Here is an 11,119-nt window from a genome sequence, read left to right as displayed (position 1 = left end):
CTGGCTGAGGCCAGGCCAGCGAAGACCAGTTTCCCACAGGGCGCAATACAAAGGGGGCAGGGCCCTCAGCTGCCACTGAGTTCTATCTGGACTCTGTTACGGGACAAAGTTCAACTGGGCAAACGTGAAGATCTAGTTGGCTTTATTAAATGATTTGTGAATCCGGCAGCTTACTGCTTAACAAGCGGAAGGGCACTTCAGGGTCCTACGACTCGGAAAGGTTTTACCGGCAGAAGGAGGGTGGGAGGAGACAGTGGAAAGAGGGATTATTTCAGGCAAGGTCACCTCCGGGGAGGGGCAGGCAGGAGGTCCGACAGACAGGCACCCTCACCACTGCTGACAGGACATTCCACACTAATTGGTTTAGAATTCCACTCCCACCAGAGGCTGATGCTGCAGCTGGGTGCGGGCCGTCCTGGGGGTGCTTAGCAGAAGCGACTCCATTCCAGGTCTGTTGTTTCCTTGAACAACTGTAAGCTCCACGAGGGCAGGGGCCAAACCCGCCTGGTACCCGCAGCCCCTACAGGAGCCTGGCGTTGAGTGGCACTGACCGTGTGCTGGGCCCTGTTCTGAGTGCCTCTATTTATCCCTCACGACAATTTTGTGAGGTGTCCTTGTCCCCATTTTGCAGCTGAAAAAACTGAGGTGCAGACAGCTTATGTAACTTGCCTGGAGTCTCACTATTGTTAAATGGCGGAGCCAGGATTCAAATCCAGGTGGTCTGGCCGGGAGCCCTGGCTTTTACCTGTTTACTCTCAGTATTTACTGAGTAATGGGAGACCAAAACCAGACTGCAGCTCAAGACAAATTATTGTATGTCGTCTTAAGGTCCAATCCCCACCCCCAGCTGAGATCGGTCCCCAGACCCCCAGCTGAGGGCGGACGTCACAGGGAGGAGCCACGCTCTCCCCACCGTGGCCCAGAAACCCTCACAAGTTCTAACTGGAGTTGGCTGACCCCTTCAATCAACCCCATTCCCTCCTCGGTCTTGCTGCCATTCCTGCAGCGGGAGCCCGCGGCGACACCCACAGCTGGAGGCCAGGACCCGGGCGGGTGGGCCTGCGGGGTGGCCCTCAACCCTCAGCCCTCCGTGCAGGAAAAATCCCTTCGGCCAGAGCCAGGTTCAGTGGGTTGCCGGGACCTAATCCATAAAGCGGCAGACATAGTTTCTGCCCTCCCACACCCGGCCCAAGGGGACTCCCCCGGGGGCTGGAATGTCAGCTGCAGGAATTAAGTGGTTGCCACTCCTGGGTGTATCATGAACCCACTCAGCTTCTCTCCTCTCTCTCCCTCCACTTCTCTTTCTCCATCATATAGCTTCTGTTTCTGTGATCAACTGTTTCACTTTCAGCCTTGAATTCATGCTCCCCAAGAGGATCTACTTGGTGCCGTTAATTTTCCCACCAGGCCACCTCAAAGGCTGATGAGTCGGCCTATAGGTTGAGTCCCCACCCGCAGTCCAATTGGCTGCCACAGGGCAGTGGGGTCACATGGCGCCAGCACGACTGCCTGTGAGGAGGATGTGGGAGTGGCGGGCAGGCTGAGGCTGGCTTGGACAAGGTGCATCCTGAAGTTGTTGCCGTCAACTGCCTCCTTCATGTCTCAACTCTCCTTATAGACTGCAGAGCCCAGATCCCTCTCATGGGCTCCCGCAACCCCGAGAAGGGTCTCTGAACTGCCCCGTAGACTAGAGCCAGGATGTCAGTTTGGCTCAAACCCACCACCTCTTGCTCTGTAACTGTGGCAGACATTACCAATCCATCCCAGCACTTCACCCGGTTCACTGAGCTGAGCACAGAATGAGACAGACTCAGGATCAACCGTGTGCTCCGGGAAGCTGTCGACCCGAGATTCCTGATGACAGGGAAGAACTAGGTGGATGGGACGATCTCTAGAGCGGCCCAAGGCAGTGGTGTGGCCTGAGTCTCAGTCAGCACTTCTGTCTTAGCAGAACATACAGCCCTGGAGGGGTCAGCAAAATCCCAGGGGAGGTTCTAAAGGTGTGTAACCCTTCAGGTCTTGGCAGGGGCCGGGCTGTCGAGGGTTTGCCCAGGCAAAGAGCGACGCGGAGGGTGAGACGCTGACTCACCGGCTCAGGGTTTGAAGTTGATCACCTGATCTCGTTTTGTCTGTCTCTTCTGTGGGTCAAACAGGCGGCTCTCCCCACACCACAGGCTGCTCCCCAGCCAGCTCGCTGAGACCTGTCGCGTGCTTTGCGAAGGTACCCAAACATCACCCTGTTGGGGGCCGCCTCGAAGGTGCAGGGACCAGGGTGTCTGTCTGCAGGGCACCCACAGTGTGCAATGGGGGCCATTGTACTTCAGGCAACAGCAGGACTCCTCAGCGCCTGAACACAGTCCTGTGATCTGTGCTTCACGAGCAGGCAGGGCAGAACGTGCAGGCCTCCCCTGAACTATTGGGTTTATTTGGACAGGTGGGACTACATGGGAATTTGTAAAAGTTCACCACCTGCGGAAGGAGGCGGATAACAGACCCGAGGGAAGGGGGCCAGGAGTAAGGGAACGGCCGCGGTTGAAAGGATCTTGAATGAGGAGCTCGGGGCTCTCTGCCTGTTAGAAACCAGAGCGTTTAGGAGCTTGGACGAGTTGTCTGCCACCTGAGGCCCCGACCTAACCCCACACAAAGGCGGACTCCAGAGGGGCTAGTCTCCACGGAAGAGGCCGAGCTACACAGTTAGAAGAACGAAATGAGGGGAACACCTTTGTGACCCGGAGGCAGGAAACGGCTCCTTAAACTGAACTCAACAGGTATTTGATTATAACAAAATTAAGGCTTTGAGTTCCATGAAGAACACCTGGAGGCAAGGGAATAGGCAAAGAAGAGACTCGAGGAGGTGTGCGTGATGCTAAGAACAGAAAGGTACTAACACGGAGAATACACACAAAAACCAGGAGAAACACAGGGAAGCCCGATACGTAGCCTCAGAGAACTGAGCTCAGAGCCCTGGTAGCCCCCCATTGCACTCCAATCTCGGAGTCTCGCCCGAATTCCACTCTTGAATATTAGACAAGATCATCTATCTTTATATATAGAGAGGGTGGGGGAGAGAAAGAGAGAGAGAGAGAGAGAAGGGAAGGAGAGAAACATCAGTGTGTGGTTGCCTCTTGTGTGCCCCCAGTGAGGACTTGGCCTGCAACCTGCAACCCAGGCATGTGCCCTGACTGGGAATAGAACCAGTGACATGAGATAATCTATCTTGAGTCATCCAGTACAACAGCCTCTGGCCTGGGCCAGTTTGCAGCTCCTTCCCCAACCCCTGGCTGCGCCCTCCTTCTCGAGGCCTTTAGGGAGGACAGGGAGCAGAGAGAAGATGCTGGTCTGGACCATGCAGCCCCTCCGGGACTCTCCTAGTCCAGCCTCAGCTCCTCCATCGTCCCAGCCCTCTCTGCCTACGGCCCTGGCAGAGGCAGAGTCTGGCCTCGGTCTCCTCATCTGTAACATGTGGAGAGTAAAGGCCCCCACCTGTCACAGCTTACCGGGGCTATTTTAACAAAGGACCACAAACTGGGGCGCAGGGAGCCTCAAACAATAGAAACTCTACTCCTAGTTCTAGAGGCTAGAAGTCTAAGGTCACAGTGATTCCTTCTGACGGCTGTCAGCAACAACCTGTCCCAGGCCTTTCTCTGAGCTTCTGGTGCTTTGCTGGCAATCTTTGGTGTTTGTTGTTTTTCAGACTCATCACCCAGATATGTGCCTTCATCATCACGTGACCTTCTCTCAGTGTGTGTGTCTCGGTGTGCAAATTTTCCCTTATTACAAGGACAACGGTCATGTTGGATTAGCACCCACCTTAATAACCTTATCTTAACCTGATCATAGACAAAGACCCTATTTCCAAAGATGGTCACAGGCACAGGTACTGGGGGTTAGGGCTTTCAGTTTTGTGGGGAGGGAGGCACGGCACCTCCCAGAACTCTGGAATGGATCGAAGGAGCTAATTTGTGAAGTGCCTGCCACACAGTAATGAACAAATGTTCTCTAATCTCACGTTGTCATTTCACTGCAGAGTGGCTGCCAGTGTGTCCTGTAGGGTGAGGTGACTGCCGCAGGGACAGTGTGATTGTATCCCTGGAATGTGGCTGGTGGTGCCTCCGGAATTTCACTGTGAGGCTGAACTTGGGGGAGGAGGGGAGTCAGCACACTCTCTGAGTCCCCCTTAATGTGTGACTCTGAAAGTGTCCACTGTCCACCCACATCAGATGCATCACTGCCGTTGTTACAACGCTTTGTGATGGTTTGAAGGAGAGGTGAGGGTCATCGCTCGTGGTGGGTGGGGTGAGTAAGCAATGCCCTTGACATAACCACTGCGTGTGCCACGTTGCTGTAGTCAGGCTGGTTCAGCCCGGGAGGACACTGGGATTCCCATACTGTGCCCAGGCCCCCTCCGTGGGGCTGTGCTTTGAGCGCAGCGGCACGGGTGGGGGCGGCAGCTTTCTAGCAGAAAAGCAGACTCCATCTGCAGCAGCAGATTGAGTCTGAAATTGGTGTCTGCCTTCTGCTGTTAAACTACTTCTTTACCCAGCACTTTGTGAAGCTCAAGTTCAAAGTCCTGAATGGAAGATCTGATAACGAATCTTCTGAAAGGAGGATACAAAGGTTTCATTATGGTGTTTGTAAAAGGCCCTATATGTGTGCGCTTCCTTGTATTTCTTTTGGATTCCGGTTGCTCTCTGTGCCCATTTATAAAAATGTTTTAAACGTTGGGGAAATGGAGGCCAGCTCAGGCAGGCTGGGAGGGGTGAGGGGAGACAGCCAGGAAATAGCTGTGGATTGGCCTGTTGGGCAAAGATCCCAGTAAAGATGCAGCAGTGTCTGGTGGTCTAAGCCATAATAGAAACAACTAGCATTTATAAAGCATCTACCATCCCTGAATACCAGCCTCACGCATCATTTTCTTTCATCTTCACAGCAATGCCACATAGTCATAGCATAATTACATCTGCAGGTTACAGATGGAGACAACAAATGAAGGGTTAGTAGCTTGCCCAGGGTCACCCTGCCAAGAAGTGGCAGATGAGCCATTTGAGCCCCGGCCCGATTCCATCGATGCTGGTGCGCCCTCGACACGGGGCTGTGACGAGGTCCTCGAGGCTGGATCCAAGCAACCGAGCCTTTCTCTAGCCTGTGCCTGGACAAAAAGTTAGAGCCCAGAGGGCTGGCTGAGTGAGTGAGGGGCCCCGTGTCCTTGTCAGCCCTGAAGATGTGGGGGGGAATATATGTATATGTGGCAATAAAAAGAGCCAGCTCCTGTGACACAGGACAATGGCAGGAGTCTCTCAGACACACTGCTGGGCAGAGGAGGCCAAACACAAAAGCACGCATGCTGTGTGACTCCATTCAGGGGACAAGCCGATCCTGTGGTGGTAACATCAGGAGGGCCGTTACTCCTCAGGAAGCCTCCTGCTGTGATGGAAATTACTGGTGCCTTGAGCTGGGAGGTTACTCACCAGGTGGGTATGCATGCAAAGGCCATCAGACTGCACACTTCAGAGGTGTGCCTGCTGCTGCATCTGGTGGGCACCTCGATTACGGGAAAGAAGATGTGGAGAGACCAGAGAAGATTTGGTACAGAGAGATGACTGGGAGCGAGGGGCACACTAATCTCTCTTTCAACATAATAAAAGTGTGTTTGGAAGAGTGGAGTGGAGGTGGTGGTTGTACCTAATGGTTTTAATGGCCAAGGTCTTTTTCTTTTAATTTTTATTGTATTTATTGATTTTAGAGAGAGAGGGAGGGAGATGGAGAGAGGGAAAAGACCACATACTTATGCACTCATTGCTTCATTCTTGTATATGCCCTGACCGGGGATTGAACCCACAACTTCGGTGTATTTGTATAACACTCTAACCAATTGAGCTACCCGGGTAGGGCAATAGCCAAGATCTTGACCCACAGTTTGTTCCTTTCTCTCTTATAAAAGTTTGTATCTGGCATTTTTTCAGGATTTCCATACGCAGAAGGCACTTTGCCTGCCCAGGAGGGCAAAACAGCTTCTTGTCCATCTCTCCATTCGTTTCTGCATTTCCTCAGTTATCCTTCCCACGCTCAGCAGCACTTGGGGAGGGCTCGCCACGTGCGGGGTGCTGCGCTGCTTCATGCTGGGGCGACAGCAGTAAATAGACCCGACAAAAACATCTCACCTAGCCCAGATGGAGATTTCGGAGATTATTGTTACTTTGAAATAATAAGTAAAGTACACAGGACGTTTGTTGGAGAAAATAAAACAGGGAGAGGGGTGAGGAGTAAAGGGCAGGTTGCATCCTCAAATGGGGTCAGGCAAGGGCTCCCGGGCATGGAGCCGGCTCAGCAGAGATGGGGAGAGGTATTGGGGATGCGCTCCAGGTCGGCTGCAGGCACAAGCACCTGAGACAGTGGGGCACGCTTCCAGCCAGCGGGAAGCAGTGAGGGGTCAGGGGGGCTGAGGGTTGTTGAGGGACAGCCATAGATTTGAGTCTGGGAAGTGAAGGAGGGCGAGACAGGGCTGGGCGTTCAGACTTGGCCCCCCTGCCCTGAGGGGGGGTTGAACGGATGGCTGACACGATCTGGCTGACTATGCATAAGGGAGCCCCGGCTGCTGGCTGCACCCTGGGGAGAGACTGAGGCTGGGGGGCCGGTGGTCTGCAAGTCCCAGGCTCCCTCACCTGTGGTTCTCCAGGTGCACCTTGACCTCCAGGGCAGTGAGAGGAGAGCAAAGGGCCTTGCCCTGTCCCCTCGGGAGGCTGCCAGGACAGGCCGGACGGGGGTAAGGAGCAGCCCTGAGCCCCTCTGGACAGGGCACGTGAAGGCCTGTGGAGAACAGAAACTGCAGGCGTGGACTGTTTGCTGGTGACTCGCCTGGAGGCTTTCCAAGGAGGCAAAGTTTGCCTGGCAAGGTCTCTGGCCGTAGCCCGAGCTGAGCAATGAGGTGGAGGCTGTGAGATCATCTCAGGCAGGGCTGCTGACCTCACCTCCCGATTCCAAGGTGGGAGAGGCGCAGACAGCCCTGCAGGGGCGGGACACAGGGGTCCCTCCTCACAGCAGGGCCCGCTGTCCGGGGTGGGGGAGGGGGCCGGTGAAGGGGCCAGTGGGGCGGCGCTCTTGTACAGGGGGAGTCTGCTTTTGTGTTCTCTCTGTGTGTCTTTGTCCCCCACGGGGGAAATCTGGGTTGAAGGGAGGACCCCGAGTGTGCAGGCCTGGCCCTCCCGCTGCCTGCTGTGCGGGCTGTGGGCATCAGGCTGCAACTGAGCAGAAGCTGCACTTCTTTTCTTTAAAAAAAATTTTTTTAAGGATTTAAAAATCCTCACCCACGGAGGGAGATGTTTACTGACTTTAGAGAGAGATGAAGGAAGAGGGAGAGGAGAAACATCAACTGTCTGCCTCCCATTCATACCCCCGACAGGGGTGGAGCCAGCCACCTAGATATGGGCCCTGACCGGAAGTCCAGCCCACAGCCTCCCTGGGGTCCAGGATGGTGCTCCAGCCAACCCAGCCGCCTGCCCAGGGCAACACTCCATTTCTTCACCACGACCTTTTCTCCTTTCTGTCTGTCCACTCCCTTCCTTGTAATCTTTAAGCCCTCAGGACATCAGATCCTGGTCAGCATGAAACTATCTCAAGAACGAGGCCTCAGGTCTGTGGACAGGGTTTCTGTCAGGGTGAAGATGGCATCTCGACTTCAGGTGTGTCTCCGCCCCAGGCCTTGGCAGGTGGAAGGACCCGGCGGACCACACCCTCAGAACCAGAATGCACAGCGCCCGGGCTGGCATCAGGGCCCCAACTAACGATCCACTTCTCCCCACCCTGGCCCAGCCAGCCCATGCACCCGTGCACGCCCACAACCCCCAGCCCCGCAGTCCCAGTGGCCGACGATCTCTCTGCCATGTGACCCACCCCAAAGCCGTCAGGGCGCCAGGCCTCTGAGCACCGGCTTCCCTGTCACTCCAGGCCTGGACCCGTTTCCTCAGCCAACGAACTCCTTTCGTTGCTGTGAACTCCTGTTCGAGTCAGGTTGGGCTTTGAGGCAGCCAGGTTTCAAGACCCCTTGAAAGGGGAACAGACCCCTTTCGTCCGGTGACCAAGCTCCCACTCTGGGCTGTTCTCCCTCCTGCAGAATATGGGGCCAGGCCAGAGGATCCTGCTTTTCCCTTCGTCCTGCAGCCCTACCCAGAGAGCCCCTGCACACTGGTCTGCACCCTGGGGTCTGGGCCTCAAGGAGCTCAGTCCAGGTGTCTCCTAGAGCTGAGCCTTGGGTCACTCAGTAGCGTCTTTCCTCCCGGGGGGTGAAGTGTAAGGAAGCAGTTACCTGCTCACAGGTATGTCCCAGTTAAACTGAGGTTTTACTTTGTCCTCATGATTCATGCCAACTCCCTAAGGAAACATGCCAGGCCTTACATTTGAAGACACAGTATATATAGCGCTGCCTTCCAGAGTCCTGCAGTCACCCCCTGCAGACTCACTGACAGGCTCCCTGTGGCCTAAGGTATAAAAGCCTGTCTCTACAATCTGGTGTTCGTGACCCCACAGTGGAGGCACCGTCCCCCTCTTTCTCCTTCCCCACCTGCCCTCAGCTGTTTGGACCTCTGTCCGGCCTCCTCGACCCTGCGGGAACACTGCTCTCCAGCCTCGGCCCGTGGCCTGGCTCTGCCTGGAATGCCTCCCCACTCCACCAGCTAGACATTTGCAGAGCCCTGTTCGCTGACTTGTGTTTTACAAAACATTACTGAGTTCCCATAAAAATCCTACAGGGCAAGCTTCATCCCCTCCTTCAGGGCTGAGAGGTGAGCAGTTTGCCTGGTCAGCTGGTGTGCGGTGGGCCTGGAAGCCACACCCAGACCTCTGGACACCCCAGGGCTGAGATGTGGACCACTCACAGGCTTCTCCCAGCTGCGGCCTGCTTGTGCGTCTCTCTGCTCTGATGGGCCTGCGTTGTCCGAGACAGGGCTGGGGCCTTCTCGACCTCCGGGTGTGGGCTGTGGATGTCTAGCTCCTGCCCTTCCCCCGGCTCCACGGGGAGCATCTCCCACTGAGCACCTCAGGGCTGGGCGGGAGAGCCACCACTCCCCCGGGTGGCCCCAGCCTTTCCCCCACTAGGCGGGGAAGGTAGTTGCTGCCCAGACCTGCAGCTTCCATGACTCACCCACAGGCGGGGCAGCGCCCCACCCGCCCTGAGAGGAGCTGCGGAAACCAGTTGGGTGGGTCCCAGCTGTTAATGCAGCCCGGCTGCCCACTCTCCCTGCCTGCTCAGACCTCAGCAGTGTGGCCTTCACTGTTCCTGCTGGCACGACAGACTTAAGGTGACACTTTAACCCACCCTTCCTCCGTCGAAATCCGTGTAATCTACCATGTCCCCTGCGATCATGACAAAGATTTCCTAGCGAACCAGGCCCCAGTGTGTGGGCAGCATCTGCCTCTTGGATATGAATACTGACTGCTACCATCAGTCAACAGCTACCTGTATGCTTGGCACTGTTCTCAACGTAGCAAAGCTTTTGCGTTTCCCTTGAATCTAGGTAGAAGGAAAAGACAAAGTAAAAATGTGTATCCAACTGTTTAGGTGCAGGAACTGAGTTTCAGGATGGAGAAGCAGCTAACCTGGGTCACTGTCAGAACAGAGGCTAATAATTCTAGCCTCCTGTCTCCACCAGCTTCCGAGCCATTTCCAAGGCTTCAATCAAGCCGCCTTCCAGAAGCACGGTGGAGTCTGCTTTTGTTTCAGATCAAAGGTTAATGCAAGAGGAAGTTACGACGCACATGCAGCTTTGATGTTGTGCCTTCATCTTCATTAGAAATGGAAGCCAACCAAGGAGAGCGAGTCCTGCTGAAACCTGAGATAATTAATGTGGTCAGAAAGAGGCAGGAATCCAAGCAGGTTCAGATACAAAAGCAAAGTTAATGCCCTGAGCGAACATGCAAACGGAGACAAGCGCCACCCAATTTTCGAGAGTACTCTAGTGAATAGGGTAGAGACTGCTAGTTCCCCGCATTGTGTCAGCTGATTGTAAATGGCTCAGAAAGCTGACACAGAAAGCTTTCCGCTAGCTTGTCTTTTAAAAGCACACACATCACTTTGAACGCAGAAGGTGAATGTGGTAGGTGAGCGATCACAGGCCATCTCTTTAAGGATGCGGCTTTTAAAAGCTGCCCCATCATTTTCCATCGCCGATTTGATTGGCTAATTATTCAGGGTGAGTCTTTGTCCTGCTGAGATAGTCAACCCAGGGAGAGAGGTGGTTAGAGTGGGAGGCAGAAAACAGCCTGATTTTCAGCTCAAGGGAGTTTTTCAGGTACCAGATCCAGAGATTCACACCCGGAGAGGGAAAGGAATGAACTCCAGGGGCCCTCTGAGGGCTTAGGAGACTGAGGCCTGTGGGCAGCTCTGCCCTAGAAGTTTCTACTCATATGGGCCCCTAACCAGTGGGCATATTGTAAAACTGATCCACCCTGTTCTAGAAGCTCCTTCAGGAAAAAGAGGTCACCATGGTATAACATTGAACAAAACTCTAATGGAATTGTTTACTGATTTTCTTTTATTTACTTGTTATTTTTTTAATTTTAATATATTTTATTATGCTATTATAGTTGTCCCATTTCCCCCCTTCACTTCCCTCCACTCTGAACACCCTCTCCCACCCACATTCCCCCCTTTAGTTCATGCCCATGGGTCATAAGTTCTTTAGCTTCTACATTTCCCATACTATTCTTACCTTCCCCCTATTTTCTACCTAGCATCTATGCTACTTATTTTCTGTATCTTTTCCCCCTCTCTCCCCCTCCCACTCCCCTGTTGATAACCCTCCATGTGATCTCCATTTCTGTGGTTCTGTTCCTGTTCTAGTTGTTTGCTTAGTTTGCTTTTGTTTTAAGTGTGGTTGTTAATAATTGTGAGTTTGCTGTCATTTCACTGTACATGTGTTCTATCTTCTTTTTCTTAGATAAGTCCCTTTAACATTTCATAAAATAAGGGCTTGGTGATGATGAACTCCTTTAACTTGAGCTTACCTGAGAAGCACTTTATCTGCCCTTCCATTCTAAATGAAAGCTTTGCTGGATAGAGCAATCTTGGATGTAGGTCCTTGTCTTTCATGAGTTGGAATACTTCTTTCCAGCCCCTTCTTGCCTG

Source organism: Phyllostomus hastatus, unplaced genomic scaffold (assembly GCF_019186645.2).
Source record: "Phyllostomus hastatus isolate PE091 unplaced genomic scaffold, TTU_PhHast_1.1 phas_contig_150, whole genome shotgun sequence".
Taxonomy (NCBI): Eukaryota; Metazoa; Chordata; class Mammalia; order Chiroptera; family Phyllostomidae; genus Phyllostomus; species Phyllostomus hastatus.
The sequence above is the reverse complement of the archived record's forward strand: the minus strand, read 5'-3'. Positions refer to the sequence as shown.